At 33.4% G+C, this 19,636-nt stretch overlaps 1 protein-coding gene across 1 annotated transcript in view; it reads right to left on the bottom strand.

Annotated features, from left to right (window-relative positions):
* The window catches only part of TNKS (tankyrase), a 179,453-nt gene that overhangs the window by 87,360 nt on the left and 72,457 nt on the right, over positions 1 to 19,636 (bottom strand). The gene's annotated exons all lie outside the window — the stretch shown is intronic.

Below are 19,636 nucleotides of genomic sequence, written 5' to 3'. Positions count from 1 at the left end.
GGACAAAGTGGGACGCTGAGAGATTCCATCATAATATTTAGAAGAGTGAGCAATTTAAAACTTATAATTATTTCTGGAATTTTCCATTTAATATTTTCAGACCTCAGGTGACTGTGGATCACTGAAACCTTGGAGAATAACACTAGAGGGTAAGAAGTAAACACTGTATTATCTTTTGTTTATTTTTTGAAGTATAATTTATATATAAGTAATGCACCCATTTTAGATGTGTATGGGTCTGTAAATTTTGACAAACTTATAAAGTTGTATGACCACTACACCTCAAGATAGAGAACACTTCTATCACTGCAAAGTTTTCTCAGGCCCCTCTGAAATCAATCACCTACCCCAATCTCAATCCAGGGCAATCACTGATCTGACTTCTGTCCCTATATATTTTATTTCATGGAGTGTTACATAATGGAATCATAGAATATATAAACGTGTGAGTCCAGCTTCTTTTATTTAGCATGTTTTTGAGGTTCATCCATATTGCTGAACATAACAGTTTTGTTCCTTTTCATTGTTAAGTAATATTCCATTATATGGATGTACCTCAATTTGTTTATCCAATCAACATCTGACAGACATGTGGGTTTGTTTCCAGCTTTCGATGATTATGAATAAAACTACTATAAACATTCACAGAAAGGATCTTGTACAGATATGTGACTTCATTTCTCTTCGGTTAACAACCCAGCAGTGGGTTGTATCCTAAGGATAATGTATGTTTAAATTTTAAGAAGCTGCCAAACCATGTGTTTTTTAAAATCTGAAAAATTCTCAATTCTCAAATATGGACCTGTTACCTACAGAAAGGAATAAGAACAAAAGAGAAAAACCTAACTACTGAAAAATATAACGGTACTGTTACAACCTCACAGCTGGAAATCCCAACCTCGCCTCTTATGGGGGCAATTCACCTAATCTGAATAATTTGCATATACTTTAATTCTTCATTTCTCACGGTTCTGTTGTCTGTATGTTTTTTTAAAATAGAAAATGGTATTTTCTATCTTAGGTTCATGGTAACAGGTATTCCATATATGTTTAGAAATGGTCGTAAACGTTTCTTACTGGCAAATTCTATAACAAAATTATGGATAATGCATGAACTAAAACCTAACTCTGGAAAAACAAATGTTACCATCAGTGTTTGAACGTCATAGTATTATTATATGCATAAAGTCTGAAGTATATCATAATCTAAGCAATTTTCTAAAAAATAAGAGGAATAGGAAGTTCTGAATGATCATCTACTAAAAAGATAATACCAATCACTGAAAATTACATATACCTAATTTCCACCCTCTGAGGAGTGGAATTAGGTAGACAAATTTATATCAGCACAAATAAAAGGTAAGGAGGGATGACTCAAATTTCATTATTACTATTAGATTGTCTTACACATGGTTTGGATAAAAATGTTGCTGCCCTATTTTACTAAGTATTTAAAATAAGAAGGATCTAGACAATGAAATTGATACTAAGGGATAGCTTATACTCCAGAGAAGAAAATTAAAATGTACAGTGATATGTGGCTTCGCAACCTCTCTATATAGGCGAATGTATCCCAGTAAGATAATTTTTCCTCCTTCCATTTCTCCTTTTTGCTACTTCAAATCAAAATGTTCTGCTGACTTAGATTTAGACAGACTTGAAATAATTTCCCAAAGCAAAATACCACAAAATAACTTCTCAAAAAATCACAAATATGCCCCCTTTATTTCCTCAATTTATAAATTTATAATTGTCCTCAGTTTATAAGTTTCCCTTCATATTTTTCTGAAACCATAACAAACATTCTCATAATCTCTTTCTCAACTACACTAAATATGAGAAGTGATCAAAGTAAAATGAAGCAAGTTAAAACCAAAAGTTTCAAGTAAACTTATTAAATGAATGTTCAATTGTATTGAATCTTTTTTTTTAAGCTAATATTATGCTCAGGAAAAGAGCAAGATGGCTTTCTAGACATTATATCTTAATATCCCTCTTTACAGTCTTTTAGATATAATATTTACAAAACCGCTTCTCTTGGAGAACATTTTAATATGTCCAAAATTTCTCCTAGCTAAATCGTGAGCCCTTGATGTCTGTTTTGAAACTGGCTATATAAAAATCAAAGACTGTTCAATTTTAACAACTAAATCACTAGTTACATTAACCATATTATTTAAATAGGTTATTCTAAGTTAATGAGCATTTCTCAATATGTGAAGTCTAAATCCATGGTAATATATCCATTAAGTACAAGCTGAATCAACAAAGTGATTGCTCCTATAACTATGTTCAGAAAGATTACTGGACAATGTATTAATCTAAATATTAAAGTAAATATTTTCAATTTTACCATTATAGTTACATAACATGATATCCCTAGTCATACATTCAACACAAATTACAAGTACAACCACATTGTGATCCATTTAATGCCTTTTCTCTGCTTGAACTTCTTTCCATTCTTATTGTCACCATTTATTTATGTACTTTTTCCTCACTATCCTCCTACCAACAGATCTGAAAACGAATTCCTAATGTCTCCAGCTCTTAATTCAGTTACCACATTGATTTCTATTTTAACTAGCTTACTGTTCTGTTCAAAAATAATAATAATAAACAAAATAGAATGAAATAAATTTATGACTTCTTGTTCCTGTCTTACAAAATAATGTTTAACTCTACAGCCTGACATTTAAAATCCTTTAAAAATAGAAACCAAATTTATCATTCAATGTTCCCCTTTCCACCTCACCTTTCCGACACATACTACAAACTCTCTATCACTCATTTCCCCCAAATACACCTTGCATTTTCCTGAACTTCTTTGCTAATGTTGATAATTATCTAATCACCAATCCACTTCCACTTCTTAAAACCCCGTCCAAAAATGTATGGCCAGCTTATACATGACTTCCTTCATGAAATCACTCCAAATCATTCCAACAAAAAATACCATCAAAGGGCATAGATTCCAGTCCTAGTTTTGCCACTACATAGTTTTAAAATTTTAGACAAGTTATTTGCCTATTCTAGGTCTTAATCATGAATAAGTAAAGATATAAATCAGTTTATCTTGCCAAGCCTATTCGAAGATTATATTTATAACCAACGTGTTTAAGTTAGAGGTTCTCTGGTAATTTCATGGAATTCAACAAGTCTCTAAACACTGGATAAATATATGCAAAAATTTGAGTTTATGCTCAAATGTGCAAAATATTTTATCCCTAGGAAGTGGGTATAAAAATGATTTTGTTAGCTTCTTAAAATGGTCTGTGAATCTTTTATTTACACAGACACACACAGACACAAACAGCCCTCCTCCACCAATGGCAAATCCCCCAAAGCTTTGAGAATATAGTGCTTACCTCTGTTATCTCCTAAATATGGTTCTCAAGCATTTTTCCTTAACACACCTGACAGACGATGTTCATATGGATGATATACTTTCATAAGCAACAGCTGTGCACTGCAGCCTGCTAAATGAATAAACTATTCTGTGGGTTTGGGGCTGTTTCTGGTATGCTAGCTCTAATTTCATCATTTTTTCTCCTACTGATTCAAGATTTATGATATCCGTACTACTGCTGTATTGTGTTTAGCATCGTGTAAGCAGTGAATGTATATTTGGTAAATGAAAAAATAAATGATGTAACTCAAAGTAGGACTAATGAATGAACGGCATTAAAAAAAACAAACCAAGAGATTTAATGAGAAAGATTATGCCTTGGATAATACCATTAATCAGACTTCACTAAAGTCAATTAACTCTAACCCTGAATAAGAGATTTAGTGATACTTTTGGGAAAACACAAGAAAAAAAAATTAAGTGAAGCATGTGCAGCTGAAGAAGTAATCACAATTGGTGCTTCTTGAGCAAAACCCAAATTTGCGAAGTCACTACATCTTTCAGAGATGTTTTGTAAGCCAAGGACAAAATATACAAACAAAAATGCAATCATACACACTAATCACAACAAAAACAAGACAGTTCTTACATCATTCAGAAAGTAGTCACACGTGTCTCTGCATAGCAAAATTCCTTAGGACTATACTTGTTGGAAGACACAGAGGTCTGACAATTCCCAAATAGATGTCTCGTAAAACTTCAGGGCCTCCGTAGGCTGATGCATCCAGAGGCCAAGCAGCCTGATAAGAGCGAGGACTGCAGAAAAGTAATTTTCTTTTCACAGATAACAACACAGTTCCTATAAATCACAATATGCTTTGTTCATGTATCCTCAGAGCTCTGAGATTCCAGGTACTACATATAAAACAGTTTCTAGAAGGAAGAGATCATATTTGCATACTGGTTTAAACAAAAATCAATTCTTTCTGAAATAATTATTTTAATATAAATATAATGCTTCTCAAAGATAATACAAATATTTAAAAAATCTCTGAAGAAAAACTATTTTTGTGTATTTCGGTATTTCTATTCATTGATGGACTTATTTTCCTCTCATGAATTTATCAACTACACTCATATAAAAATTATCACTTAGCCTGACTAAAATGGTGCTTCCATAAAAATTAACTCTCCTGGAACACTCAAGAACTAAATTACTCCAGATAGCCAAGTTTTCAACATAACTGCTAATGTAGCATCTTAATTTCTCTGTTCTTGATGGAATTTCTTTTTGAAATATATTACACACTTCTATGCATTCATAAATATATTATTCCAAACATAATTTCACTTTTCTTGACAATTCAGGGCCAATTATTATGAACCTCCACCAGACTGTGCAATAATACAGCAACGCTCTCTGGGCCTACTGAGATGTGCAGGGATATTTGTATCTATCTAAAAGGGCTCCAGAATGCTATGCGTTTTGTTATTTTTTTTAATATATAATTTATTTTTCTCTTTTCCTTTGCATAAAAGAATCTCTATTTACATATTTCCATTTATGTCTAAAAAATGCTGTCCAGTAGAAACATAAGCTTATATGCAAGCTACATATAGAATTTTAAACTTTCTAGTAGCCATGTTACAAATAAACAGGAGAAATTGATTTTAGTAATACATTTTATTTAAACCACTCACTATATCCAAAATATTACTATTCTAACATGTGGCACTAGGCCCATTTTTTTGTATTCAACAGCCAGCTGAGAGTAGTGGCTGTTGTATTGGACAGTGCACATCTAAAATGACCTTGAGCTGGAGGATCACAACAGTAAAATAGTTATAATTTAAGTAAACAGTGAAAACTGTTACTACTAGGAGAAAATTTTCTCTGAGTGAGAAAATAAGGACTCTCCTAGAAATGAGAGACTTCAGAGATTCAGAGCATGACTTCTGGACATTTATTTGGAGGAGAGAGAAGAAAAGGGAAGAGGGGAGGAAGAAGAGAGACGTGACAGAGAAGAAGGAGAGTAGTAAAAGGAGATGTAAGAAAGGGCTGAGAAAGGAAAAGAATTCTATAAAAAAAGTTCTTGAGGTGGACAGACTGTAAGAAGGCTTAGAGACTCAGAGGTGTGACAAGAATAATGCAAAAAATGAGGCTTTTCTTAATCTAGGGCTTTTAAAGACATTTGCAATAATGATGAGAACTCACAGGTATTAAGAACTGCAGAATCCTTGCAACATGCTACAGTATTCAGAGAAAGAGACCAGTGGTGGTTCATGATGACTCTTGAAGAGGCAGCACACATTTTTATGAAGCTACCTCACTCAAATGCATATGCCAAGAAATGACTGAGAGTATGCTTAGACGATGTGTCAAACACACTACTAATCACTTTTACAGAATCTTGTAGGGATGAAAACTTTACAAAAAGAAATATAGATCACTTCTAGTGACTGTGAAGTCCTGGGCAAGGGACCAAAGGAATTGGTAAATTCAGCATTTCTTCCTGCTAACTTCAAAGAAATGGAAATATGGAAAAAAAGAAACAACTAGCCAGATAAACACAAACAATCTGGTCTTGAGGAACCTGAGTTTAGGGTACAGAACAATGAACCTTTGGCAACTGATGGAGAGTATTACATGATCAACACAAAGAATAGTTAATGAGGATAAAAGCAACATCCTGCGCTATTACAGTCCTCCTTCCCTCCAGTCAACTGTTCAAATACGTAAGTGAAGAAAGACTAAAAACTGACTTAACACCAGCCCTGATAAAACTACTTTGAAGCTGGTTTGACAGGAAGCTCAAGGAATCAATGTGATAAATTTCATAAAGCAAACGGAAACTTAGGCTGTATGAGCAGAATTTTACAAAAAGGGAAGAGGGTTACTTAGAGTACAAAAGACTGAGGTAATACACGTGGTGGTCACAGGAAGGGTCTGGACTACTACTGTCAGTATTTCAGAGGAGGTTCTGAAAAAGAAAAATATTTAGCCTTACATAAAGTAGTTCCAAAAAGAAGTTACTGTATTTGCCTTAATACATAGGAGAAATATTTCTAACCATTTAAGTTATCCAACAATGGACTCATTATGGCAAAGTATAGAAACAGAGTATAGGAATGTCATGTAGGATTATATTAATAGTATGGAATCCTACACTATATTCCATAATGTGGGGGCGGTATTTCATAGCATAGTGGCGGGGGTGGGGACAGTGGGGGGAGATTTCTGGGACTGGGCCTTTAACCTGTGGGATTTGACTCTAATTTCTAGGTAGACAGAATTGAACTGAATTATACAATACAGGGTATCCAGGATACCCTGACATCAAACCCGTCTTTGCCTTTATGTGGTTAGTTCCCTTAGCTAACAAACACTGTCGGTGTAAGTAATAGCAATTTGATTTATTAGTGTTTAAGATGTCCTTTCTTCCCTTCTTTTTAACTTTTTTCCACTTCACTGCTCATTACAGCAGTCTTTAGTCTTTTCCCCTCCCCCTAACTTTATGACTTTCATCACAAAGACGGGGGTGGTAGGTGCACATGTCCATGGAAATTGCACGAAACCCTCTACCCCATGTCCACTGGAGGGCATGGCCTGGGAAACACCAGTGAGTTCTAACACAGAGCATCGCCTCTAGGGCAAGACATTTTGAATGAATCCTGGCTCTGCTATTACGTATCTATGTGAACTTGACCAAATCATTTAACCTTCTTCTGAGCTTCATGTTTCTCATTTTTGAAAAGAGAAAGACAGTATTTATCTTAGGGGGTTATTCTCAGGGTCAGGGATAATAAAAATCAAACACTCAAAAGTGCTTGACACAGAAAGCCCCCAACAGAAGATAATGATGATGATGATAATGTGATTCAAATTTTAAAGCATTTGATTTACTAACAATTGTTTCTTATTTCTCCCTGTGAATCACCAGAAAGATAAGATCTCCTTTTCATTAATGCCAGTGAAAGAATTTTGATTAAAAGAACTAATATTTAAAGAATCTGAGAAAATAGATTTCTCCATACCCCACTGACTTTCTCTATAATCAAATGGCGTTTATTAAACTAAAAAGGAAGAGAAGCATTTTATTTTTCAGTTCCCAAATTTTGCTGGGCCCCTAAAAAGTTGTAATCACAAGAGAAGAAAGCTACAGAAACTGATATATCACATTAATAAAATAGTGGAAAAAATAGAACGTTTTAAGCAATTTCCAAGAAAAAGTGAAAGCCATCCAGAGGAAAATAATTAAAAAATTAGAAAAATGATGCAGATCAATTTTCCTTTCTCCTCAATACCAAAAATGATAGAACCTTACTGAGATTGATAGACACTTACCAGGAGTAATATCTATTTCCTCATTAGAGAGAAAACCTCACTCAAAAAGAAAGAAGTCTGTACTGGTAATAAGTTCCTGTCATACAATTTGATAGTTCTTAATATTCTAGCTGGTGATATATTGACTTCTAACAGCTGTAAGTATGCCCATGTGTTAGTAATTATAAGCCATAATGAAAATATAGATTTATTCCATATTTCATACATATTTAATTTTTGTTAATTTTAAACTTTATATTCACTTTAAATTATGCATATAATTATTTCATGAAATGTATATGAAGTCTGGTATGTTTTTATCTATCACAGAAATGTACCAACCCTGAAGTATAACAATCATTATAAAACTTGACTGAAGGTTCATATGTATATTAGTCAGTATTTTAAAGCATGACACTGGGACAAATTAAAAATAAAAAAAGATTAATCTAGGATTAGCACTATGTTGAATATTGAGGAAGTGCAAATCTGCCCCACTGGTAATGACTGTTTTCAACAAGACATGGACAAAGCCACATAAAACAGTGATTCTATGCAAGGCTATACCACAGCTATAAAAGTGACCAACAATCCTTCCTTCCGAGTGACTTGCTTTCTGAATAACGACATTACCAGTCTGGCCTCATTCCTCCTGCCTCCTCAACTACTGAATCACCCCATTTCTTGACAATATCCAATCCAGAGCTGATGCCAGCTTCCATAATCCCTCTTTAGGAACATCCAGTATAAGCCTAGAGCTTATAAGAAGCCCCTCCTAACTCTTCTAAATTCTCTCAAAGCTATTCTGGGATGTGTCCTCCCTTGAGGCAACAAGCAAAATAAATTTAAGTTTGTTACAGGGGTGCTCTTGGTAGTCTTTGGTAGCATTTAACAAAAGATATGCATATGCATATCACAATCACTTTGCTATAATATTTTTCTATCCTTAAAGATCTTATGCCAGTTGAATACATGAACATTAAACTTTGCCTGCTATTTCTATATTACTCAATTAAAAATAAAACAAAAAACAATGGGAAAGAGCTCTGCCTGACTTTGTATAAAATAATCTCTATACGACCTCAAAAACCATGAAAAATTCCCACCTTATCTTATTCCTCACATATAATTTGTCCAGTATTCTCCAGAGAAACAGAAGATGAAGGCCAGACACAGTGGCTCAAACTTGTAATCCTAGCACTCTGGGAGGCTGAGGCGGGAGGATCCCTTGAGGTCAGGAGTTTGAGACCAGTCTCAGCAACATAGTAAGACCCTGTCTGCACAAAAATAGAAAAATTAGCCACTGTGGTGGCGTATGTTTGTGGGCTTGTAGTCCCAGCTACTAGGAGGCTGAGTGAGACTGTGTCTCAAAAAATGAAAGAAAGGAAGAGAGAAAGAGAGGAAGAGAAAGAGAGAGAGAAGGAAGAGAAAAAGAGTTGGTTTTTAACAAAAAAATTTAAAAAGTAAAAAAAAATTAAAAATCTTAAAAATAAAAAAGAGCTTATTGAATGAAGTTATAAAGAAAGAAAATATATTTGTAAAGCTGTACAATGTGTTTGTGTTTTAAGTGTTAACACAGGAGTCAAAAAGTTAAAAAATTAAAAAGTTTATCAAGTAAAAAAGTTATAGTAAGCTAATTCATTATTGAAGAAAAAATTTTTTTATGAATTTAGTGTAATGTAAGCGTGCAGTGTTTGTAACTACAATAGTGTACAGTAATGTCCTAGGCCTTCAAATTTACTCACCCCTCACTCACTGAGTCACCCAGCACAACTTCCAATCCTGTAAACTGCATTAACTTAAGTGCCCTATAGAGGTGTACCACATTTTTCTCTTTTATGCTGTATTTTAGCATACCTTTTCTATTTTTACATATATTAAGATACACAAATACTTACATTGTGTTACAACTGCCTACCGTATCCAGTACAGTAGTATGCTGTGCAGGTTTATAGCCGAGGAGGAACAGGCTATACCATATAGCCTAGGTATGCAGTAGACCCACAAATGATTTTTTATACAATGTCTCAAATGTTATGGAACACAAAGGAAGGAGTAATTGTTTCTCTGAGAAAGCAACTAAGAACTCAGCAGTTATTACACCTGTGTTGTTCTTTATCTTCTCACATGGCTTAGTATTTTGTAACATTTTACATATCTTTCCATTTAGAATATTTTATGTTTCCATACTTTTGCTCAACAGTGTCAAAAGTACACAGGCTAGACTAAAACCAAATGATCTTACTCAATTTCACTCTCCACTTACTTCTGGGTCATCTTAGAGCTTGGTGCAAAATAAATGCAATAAACAAACTAAGTGAAAGAGGAAAAAAAATTACACAACTCTTCTCTAGCTTTTTCTCAGCAACAAGAGTATTATTCTACGAATAGACAATACTCTTTGCCAGTACCAAGTAGTAGGTAACTTCTTTAACTTGAGCTCCAAAATTGTCCCCTTCTTTAATTTTCCTAAGATATTAATCAATACCTTGCCACTTGGAAGTTTAGAAAACGGAGTTTTGCAAATGTGATTCATGCTTTAGTTTAGCTATCTTTGCCTTGCTACTTCTCTCCCATCACCAATTAAAGAAGATAAAATTTCATACATCACCAATCCCTCTTTCCTAAATTAAAAACACTTTCATTTTCCTACTCCAAAGTAAAAACCTGGGAGGTAGAAGAAGTCTCTCTGTAAAACCCCAAATCTGTTACCTTTATTAAGCTAAAAACACAGTTTATGTGTAATAATGAACCAGAAATAACCTAAGCAACCAGGACATGTGTAGTATCTATAATTAAAAAAAAAAAAAAAAACCCTCAAGATTTTGTGCTGTATAGTATAAACACTAAAAACATACATATTTTACTCTTTATGGTGAGAGTTAGAACAGGGTTTTAAAATTCATGATAACGCTCTTCAAATACCTGAACAGCTGCCAGAGTGCAAAAGGATTAGGTTTACTCATAGGACCCCAAAGGAAAAAATTAGTATTAATGCAGAAAGTTACGAGATGCTAGATTTCAGTTCAAAGTAAAAGACGACCTAACAGAGTAGTAAAACTTGGAATGATGGACTAAATTGAGTCGGAAAGTAAGAAACTTACTTAAGTATGAGCTACAGAATTATTTGATAATGATATTGAAATGTCCAAGCACTGGGTGATTGATTGAACTGAATGACTTTTAAGCTCCCATTTAACCCGTAAGATTCCATGAGTTTGTGACAATAAACCTTGATACATGTCAATTAATATTGATGCCATATAACAGGGAACATTTTATAAAGTTAGAGAAGTTACCAATCACATAATGTGACCTCATAAAAATTAGAAACTTTTGTATGAGCATGAGATCTCAAAAATTTAGAAACAAAACAAAAAACTATAAAGGAGAATGAATCAGACTAAAAACAGATTTCTGCAATAGAAACTAGAAAACAAAGACTAATACCTATAGACTATTGAGTCTGATGAAAGAAAAAGAAACAAAAAGACTTCAATTACAAAATTTTATATTGCAGTTAAGACGTCATTCATATATAGGCATGAATAAATAAATAAATAAATAAATGGTCTCAAGGCAAGAGAAGACCAAGAACACAAGAAAAGTACATAAGCAATGAATTTTGAAATATATAGATAAGCCTAAATGGTAATGATAGTGCAGCAGGAAATTATGTGTTAAGTAGGAATTTCTAAAACGAAGAGACATAATATACTACTAGTCTAGAACTAAAATCCTAAACTATAAGAAAATTGCAGACCTTGAGGGTGGGATTGAGGGTAGAGGTATGGGAGGAATAGCAAGTAAATGTCTTGGGAACACATTTATTTCATTTTGTTAAATCAATCTAAAAATGTGAATTTAAATATGGCTGTTAAAGAAAAGATAACTATGAGTCAAATAAAGTTGAATTTTCAAAAATAGAACTTTCAGGAAGGGGAAAAACTAGAAAGAAACTTGTTTAAACCATCAAAGTAAGTTTAAAAAATACTACAAAAAATAGTAAAGAATAAAGTTAACATAAGATGACAGGAATAAGATGAAACACAGATGCTCCTCGATGTACAGTGGGGTTATGTCCCAATAACCCCATTGTAACTTGAAAATACATTTAATACATCTAACCTACCAAACATCATAGCTTAGCCTAGTTTATCTCAAATGAAGACTTATATTAGCCTTCAGTTGGGCAAAATCATCTAACACAAAGCCTGTGTTATAACAAAGTAGTTGAGTATCTTGTGTAACTTACTGCGTACTATACTGAAAATGAAAAATAGAATGGTTGTATGGGTACCCAAAGAACAGTTTCTACTGAATGCGTATCACTTTTGCACCATCGTAAAGTCAAAAAATCCTAAGTTGAACTAATGTAAGTTGAGGACTGTATGTATATAATTTCTTATCTAATTGTTAAAAAAAAAATGCACAAAGAAAATTAGCTCCTTTAGATATTGTTGTGGGTTGAATGTTGGTCCCCCAAAAGACATGTCTCCGAGTTTGTTGTCAGTCACTGAAAACTAATACAGGTCCCAAAAAACATAGTAGCCAGGTACATTTAGTAAAAACTCCAAGAAACATGAGAACTTCATAATAAAGAGTTAAAGTGATAAACTCTAAAATTTCTCTTTCAGATATTTGACCAAACAAGTAATGAAACTGTGAGTTTAAGCAAGTAGCAACATGCAAATATCAACTGAATATAACTCAACTATACTGATAATAGAGTCTTTTCAAATGTGATCTTGGAGAGAATCAATTACTACTTTATCCAACAGAATAAACAAATTTAACCAGAGGGATGAAAAAAAATGTTCATTTCATGTATGATATCATTATGTCACCCATTACCAGTGTCTCACCCAAAACTATTTTTTTTTTTATTTTAACTGTGGTAAGATATACAGGATATGAAATTTATCATCTTTACCATTTGTAGGTATACAGTGGCATTAATTATATTCACACTGTTGTGCTACTATCACCATCATCTAGTCACAGAAACCTTTTCATCTTGCAAAGCTGAAACTCTATACCTATTAAACGCTAACTCCCTATTCTCCCCTCTTCTCCACCCCCTGACAACCATTATTCCCCTTTTTAATCTCTATGAGTTGGACTACTCTAAGTAACTCACGTAAGTGGAATCATGCATTTTTTTGTCCTTTTGTGACTGGCTTATTTAGCATAACATGCTCAAGCTTCATCCATTCTGTAGCATATGTCAAAATCCCTTCCTTTTTAAGACTGATTAATATTTCCTTGTATGCCATGCCATAGTTTGTTTATCTATTCATCTCTCAATGGACACTTGGGTTGCTTCCACCTTTTGGCTATTGCAAGTAATGCTCCTGTGAACACGAATATACATACATCTCTTCAAGTCCTTGCTTTCATTTCTTTTGGGTATGTACCCAGAAGTAGAATTGCTGGATCATATGGGAATTCTATTTTTAATTTTTTGAGGAATCTCTACACTGTTTTCCATAGTGCTTACACCATTTTACATTCCCACCAACAGGGCACAAGGGGTCCAATTTCTTCACATCCTCACCAGTACTTGTTTTCTGGATTTTTTTTTTTAATAGTATGCTATGGATTGAATGTGTCCCCCAAAGTTCATTAATATCATTATCATAGGAGTGGGTTAGTTATCATGAGAGTTGGTTTGTTATAAAAAGCACATTTGGCCAGCCTGAGCAACAGCGAGACTCCACCTCTAATAAAAATAGAAAGAAATTATATGGATATCTAAAAATATATATAGAAAATAGGGCTTACATAGTTTTAGTCAGGCTGTTATTAGTGTTCCAACAGAGACAAAGTAATTAATTTTCTATGTTTTGATTTGAGTTTACATGAACCTTTTGAGATACTAAAGTATGTACATTTATTCAGTAATATTTTCTTTACAGTATAAACCAAAGTTTATATGCCAGAGAAAGGTTACATGTTTTTACTAAAGGTACTATTATTATTCATTTGAAATAGAGAATTAAAATATCTACAGAAAAAACTTGATGAGAAATTAGGGCTAAAAAAATGAAAGAAAAAACAGTGTTCAATATTCTAAATTGTAGTATATTAAACTGAAATCTCACTTCAAGAATATTAAAAGATTTATTGTATACATTAAAAAAAAACCTCTGACAAATTATTTAACTAGATAATTCATGGCTGGTCATGTTTATGAAGGATGACACATCATTCTGGTTCATCTTATACCATTTCAAATTATTTGTCCTCAGTCCAAATAGCATTTGGACAGAAATAAAATTTAAATTATGTTTGTGAAAATCCTAATGTGACAAATGTAGAAAATTGCTTCAAATAAATTCACATTTCTAATTTATGATTATGTAATAATAGTCATACATTTGAATGAATGCCATAATTAAGGGGAACTAGTACTGTTCAAATAATAAAAACTATTCTCTCTACATAATCTCTCACTCTGTGCTAACAAAAGGTACTACACATTCATTTTGAGTTAATGTGGCTTAATTGATAGAATCGTCCATTTATATAATGTAATTTGCACATAATTACTTAGGAATGGTGACAAAGACTACCTAAGAGGTTTGCAGTTGGTACAAAATCTCACCAGACTATTTTCAAATTCTTGACAGGCTAATGTTTTTTCATGTTGATAACCGTAAAAAGATTTAAGTCACACATTTCTACATCAAGCTTGTAAAGAATTATCTGCAGTGGCGTGTAAGCGTAAAAATTTTAAATCCCAGGAGTCCAATGATTTGCCACAGAATATACGAACACTTGGAGAGGCTACTTGCTGAAAAGCAAAACTAAGAAACACTTAAGATTAATTCTCTGCTATGTGTAAGATTTATAGTTTTTATGACACAGACTGCATTGAGAAATTTTCACATCTTAAAGAAAACGACTTGTGGAGATAGATATATCCTAGGGCAGATGATGGAACTGACAGTAATTCCAGAAGTTCTTTTAGGAAAGACAGATAATATATTATCATAACTGGCCATCAGGTGGTTCTATGTAAATCATTATGACTGACTTGCAAAGTAAATGTCTCCCTCCGTGTGTCTCTGTCACACACATAAAAAAATATATGCTCAGAAAAAGGAGTTTTTTAAAAAAAAAACAAGAAAAAGAAATAACGTTAGGAATACTTTGTGCACTCGAGTTTTTGTGAATAAATTCCAAAAACTTAGGTCCTGTCAAGGTATCAGGCAAAGGTAACTAGACTCTCATACCCTATACAAAATTAACAAATTTTCAAGCATTTTTATGCCTTTTATTAAAATATGGTAAAAAAATAAGTATGGTGTATAAAGGAGAGAGATTCATAAATAAATCAGACTCACTCTTATTATTACAAGAGAATATATCAGTTGCTCAGTTTGAAATTTCCTAGAGGGCAGGGACAGCACCCTTTTTATCCTTAGATAATAACTACCTAATAACTACCAAAATGCCTGACATTCAAGTGGTAACAAACATGCCAAGTTGAAAATATATATACACAACAAGTTAACAAAGAATCCAACTACTAAACGTAGCGCGAGTAATCTGTACCTTAAGAACTATCTTTAAGGAAATTGTCAATGTCTTCCAGCCAAAGACCACCAGGAACGTAAGTGTAGCTGAACAAATCGGGCTCATTAAAACACACATCATGGGGAAGAGTGGAGCATCTCAGTAAGAGAGTGTTAGAAGGAATCTACCATAGCATTTGGGCTTTGGGAGATTTGGGGAGATGGTCTGAGGAAACAAAGGTTTGTTCTGGAAGGGACGCTATTAGATAATGGGGACAATTCTAGGACTGGATAAGAAAGTAAATGTCAGTTATATTAGCAAGGCGAGAAGGATGTTGTGGATCACACAGTGACCTTGTTTTGTCTGTGTTTAGGGAAATAGGAAGTGATCTTGTTTTGTGTATTGCTTAATCATGGTCTTGAGTGGCCTGGTCTGATGCTGGTGTTCCATGAAATTATTCCGATCCAACAGTAGAACAACGTGACCTAGCCATGCCAGGTTAGCTCCTGTAAATAAAGTGCTATTTTCTTTCTCAAAAAAAAAAAAAAAAAAAAAACTTAATCAATACAAATGATGAACCCGTCTTCAGAGTACTGTTACTATGTCAAATTTAATTCTCAATCATTACCATCCACATAACTGAAGACAGATTCCTGAATATAATGGATGCATTCAGACAGTGACTTACTTTCCAATTCAGTAGCATATTATAGTCTAATTAAAAATGCTCTGGGTGAACAAGTCATCATTAAATAACTCAAACAGTACAGCCTTATGCTATGGTCTGAATGTGTCCCTCAGAGTTCATACGTTAAAACTTAATCCCCAGTGCAACAGTGTTTGAGAACTGGGACCTTTAAGAGGTGTTTAGGTCATGATGAATGGATTACTGCTGTTATCACAGGCGTGGGTTAGTTATCATAAGAGTGGATTCTTTTATAAGGAATGAGCTCAGCTTGGTTTCATATCTATCTATCTATCTATCTCTCTCTCTCTCTCTCTCTCACCTTGAGCCATGGGATGACACAGCAAAAACATCCTGGCCAGATGTAGGCACCTTGATACTGGACTTCCCAGACTCCAGAATTGTGAGAAATAAATCTCTTTTCTTTATAAATTACCCCGTCTGTGGTATGCTGTTATAGCAACCCAGAATGAACTAAGATACCTTATTTAAGGATAAACTTAACGTTGGTATAATCAAGATATAAGAATATCAAATTACCAGAGAGCCCTCTGGATATATTCCATGCACAGGTACTTTTCAGCTTAAGAGTTCACATATGGTGGAAAAGATTTACAGCAGCGATGATGCTTTCCTACACAATTATCATTTTTTCAGTAAGTAAAAGCACATCTCCCCATTGCTCTTGAACTTTCCTGAGTGGTCTTTTGGAACATCAGGCTTTACACAATTTACTGGAAGATGTAGGTATAAATGGGTGTCTTAAAGGAAAATGAATGAAAAATTCTAAGTATAGGAACTGCAAGTACTCAAAGAAGCCCTTTGCTTCCCCACACTCTTCAACTCATCTCCTCACCTCAATATACTCATAGCACAAACCAAAATCCCCTAAGATACCAAGAACTCATCGCAGTTTCTGAGGAAAAGCCTTAGCAGTTAATTAAATTTATTTAATTAAATCAGAAATAAATATAAAAGTTATTGAACTGCAATAAATACATAAAACATAGTAAATATATGTTACTGTCTCCTACGTGATGTAAAGACACAAGGTTGAAAAATACTTAGGAAAAACCAAAAAGCCAAACAAATAGGGGCTTAGATAAATAAGATTATATAGTGAAAGAAAAAAGACAACTATGTAATATAAAGTAACTATATTTACTTCATCATTTCAATCAAAAATAAGTTTAATTTCTTAGCCTACAGAGAAATGAGTGGTCACAATTAAAAAAAAAAAAAAAAAAAAAAGCTGCTCTCATACCCCAGTAATAAAAACTGCTCATAAGCTATTCTTATGCTTAAACACCTGACATTTTGTAAATGTGGGTTCCGTGAAAGCTTAATTGGTTTTTATATCAATTAAAGATAGGCCTGGAATGGATATCGATTTAAAACGTAAACTAGCTTTCCTAAATTTTTTTTTTCTTCTAGAAGGCAGAGTCTCACTCTGTCACCTGGGCTAGAGTGCAGTGGCATCATCATAGCTCACTGCAACCTCAAAACTCCTGGGCTCAAGGGATCTTTCTTGCCTCAGCCTCCTGAGTAGCTGAGACTACAGGCATATACCACCATGCCCAGCTAATTTTCCTACTTGTTTTTTCAGTAAAACTGGGGTCTCACTTGTGCTCAGGCTGGTCTTGAACTCCTGGCCTCAAGTGATCCTCCCACCTTGGCCTCCCAAAGTGCCAGGATTACAGGTGTGAGCCACTGCTCCTGGCCACTTTCCTAAATTTTTAATCTTAAAAAATTTATAAGGTAGCCCCCCAATTTGCTCTAAAAAACATACAAAATATTCATATTTAATTATATCAAACTATTACACAATAGCAAACCTACTGGCAAAGTGTGATGATAAAAGTCTGGCGATACTTTTCAAATCAGGTTCATAAGAAGAAAATTAATTTAATAATAGAAGTGGGTTAGACAACAATTTTTTTATGAGGGATTTTTTGTGTTGCAAAATTTTCAGGACATATCATCCTCACTTCCATCACTTTTTAGTTAAGTTTATAGAAAATTCCTGCAATCATTCATTCTTTTAAGTGTTCTCTCACCCTGTGCTCTGGGCACCAATTTTTACAATGTATATAATTCATTTCTCTTGTAGGGCTTTGTGTACATCCTCATCTTATTTTTTTCATTATAAGTAATATGCCAATCTCCTTTCCAATCTTACCATTTTTCATACATTAAAAGAATTTTCTACCTCCTATTTTCAATATTTCTTATGGAAAAGTATATTTTCATTCTTTGGTTAAATCACCATCTCAACTTATTCCTCATCATTTTTCTCTGGAAAGTATCACATAAAGATCTAAAGCAAAAAATACTTAGAATAATCTTTTCAATTCTTTTTTCTTTTACAAACAAAATATATAAACTTAGTAACAGTATCTCCTTTGTTCAGGAAAAAAAAAATATGTAAAATATATGTGCATGTGGCTGCCTTATCATGGCTGTTTTCTTCTCCAGGAGATTAGAAGATCTTTAGGCCCAAAACTTGCTACAATTCAAAGTCCCATTCACACATTTCACCATAGCATTTGGCCCAAGGTGTACTTTGAATAACTGAGAGAGTAAGTAACATTGACATGGGAGCCCTAATTAAGGTAAACATAGGGAAATATGAAAGGATCCAAGAACCTTCTATGAAACGCTAGTCTTTTAAGCTGTCAAATATTGCCTAATTAAAAATTCAAATATTAGAAGGGTGTATATAAAAATATAACCTTAAGAGAAAGGAACAAATCAAATTGCAAACTTTCAGTATGAAGGTATTAAGTATAAAGTGATTTAAATATTTTTAATTTTCTTTCCCTTCTCTATTCCTGACTAAATTTCTCTTCTATAAATCATCATTAATATTTCTACTTGGTATGTCTTTGAGAGTATGGGCAAGTGGTTATTTTATTTTTCCTTATTAGATTTTTAAAATGAAAAGAAAACTTATTTTACAAACAAGTTCAGAAAATTTGTTGCTCTTCTGGAAACAAGGATACGCTCACATGTCTGTCTGTTATTGCCACTGGCATTCTAATAACTTCTTAAAAACAAGAGTCATTTTTATGTCCTGTCATAAGCAATATATCATTCACTCTCAGTGCATTGGAGGGTAATAGAATAATAGAAAAACAACATATGGAAAGATTAGAACATCTATAGAGAAAAAAGATTCTTTTTCACTCACCTGGGGCCCATTTTCAAACACTGGAGCCAAATACATATAACTAAAATTATAAAGAACAATACATTTTTCCCCACAAAGAATAAACCTGAGGGAAAGAACATGAACAAAAACTGGTACACAGAATGTTATTTGTCTTTAGAAAGAAAAGCAGTATGATACAAACAGGAGATGACCAAGTTCTGATAATCTACAAATCAATGGACAGTCTATATTTGTAAAGCATTCCTTATGTAGAATTGATTTTCTGTCTAATTAATCTCCTGGATATTACATCTTTTAAAAGAAATTTCCATATATAAAATAACAGTCATGGTCATTTGAGATAATTATACATTTTCCTCTTTCAAAGACTTGTGTATATTCTTCGCTGTATTTTTCTCCATGCCCAAATCAGACTATCAATTCAGATGACTTTCAAAGTCCGTATCAAAAAAAGTCTAGTAAGTCTAAAGCTGTCAGAGGTTGATGATCAAACATATGATATTAAGATACTCTAAATTACTGATATTCGAAGTAGGCTCGATCCTTCCTTTCCCTGAGAATATAAAGTATTGTTCACCCACATAT

This window comes from Eulemur rufifrons, chromosome 12, assembly GCF_041146395.1.
Source record: "Eulemur rufifrons isolate Redbay chromosome 12, OSU_ERuf_1, whole genome shotgun sequence".
Classification (NCBI taxonomy): Eukaryota; Metazoa; Chordata; class Mammalia; order Primates; family Lemuridae; genus Eulemur; species Eulemur rufifrons.
Note: the sequence above shows the minus strand (reverse complement) of the source record. Positions and strands in the feature narration are given on the sequence as shown.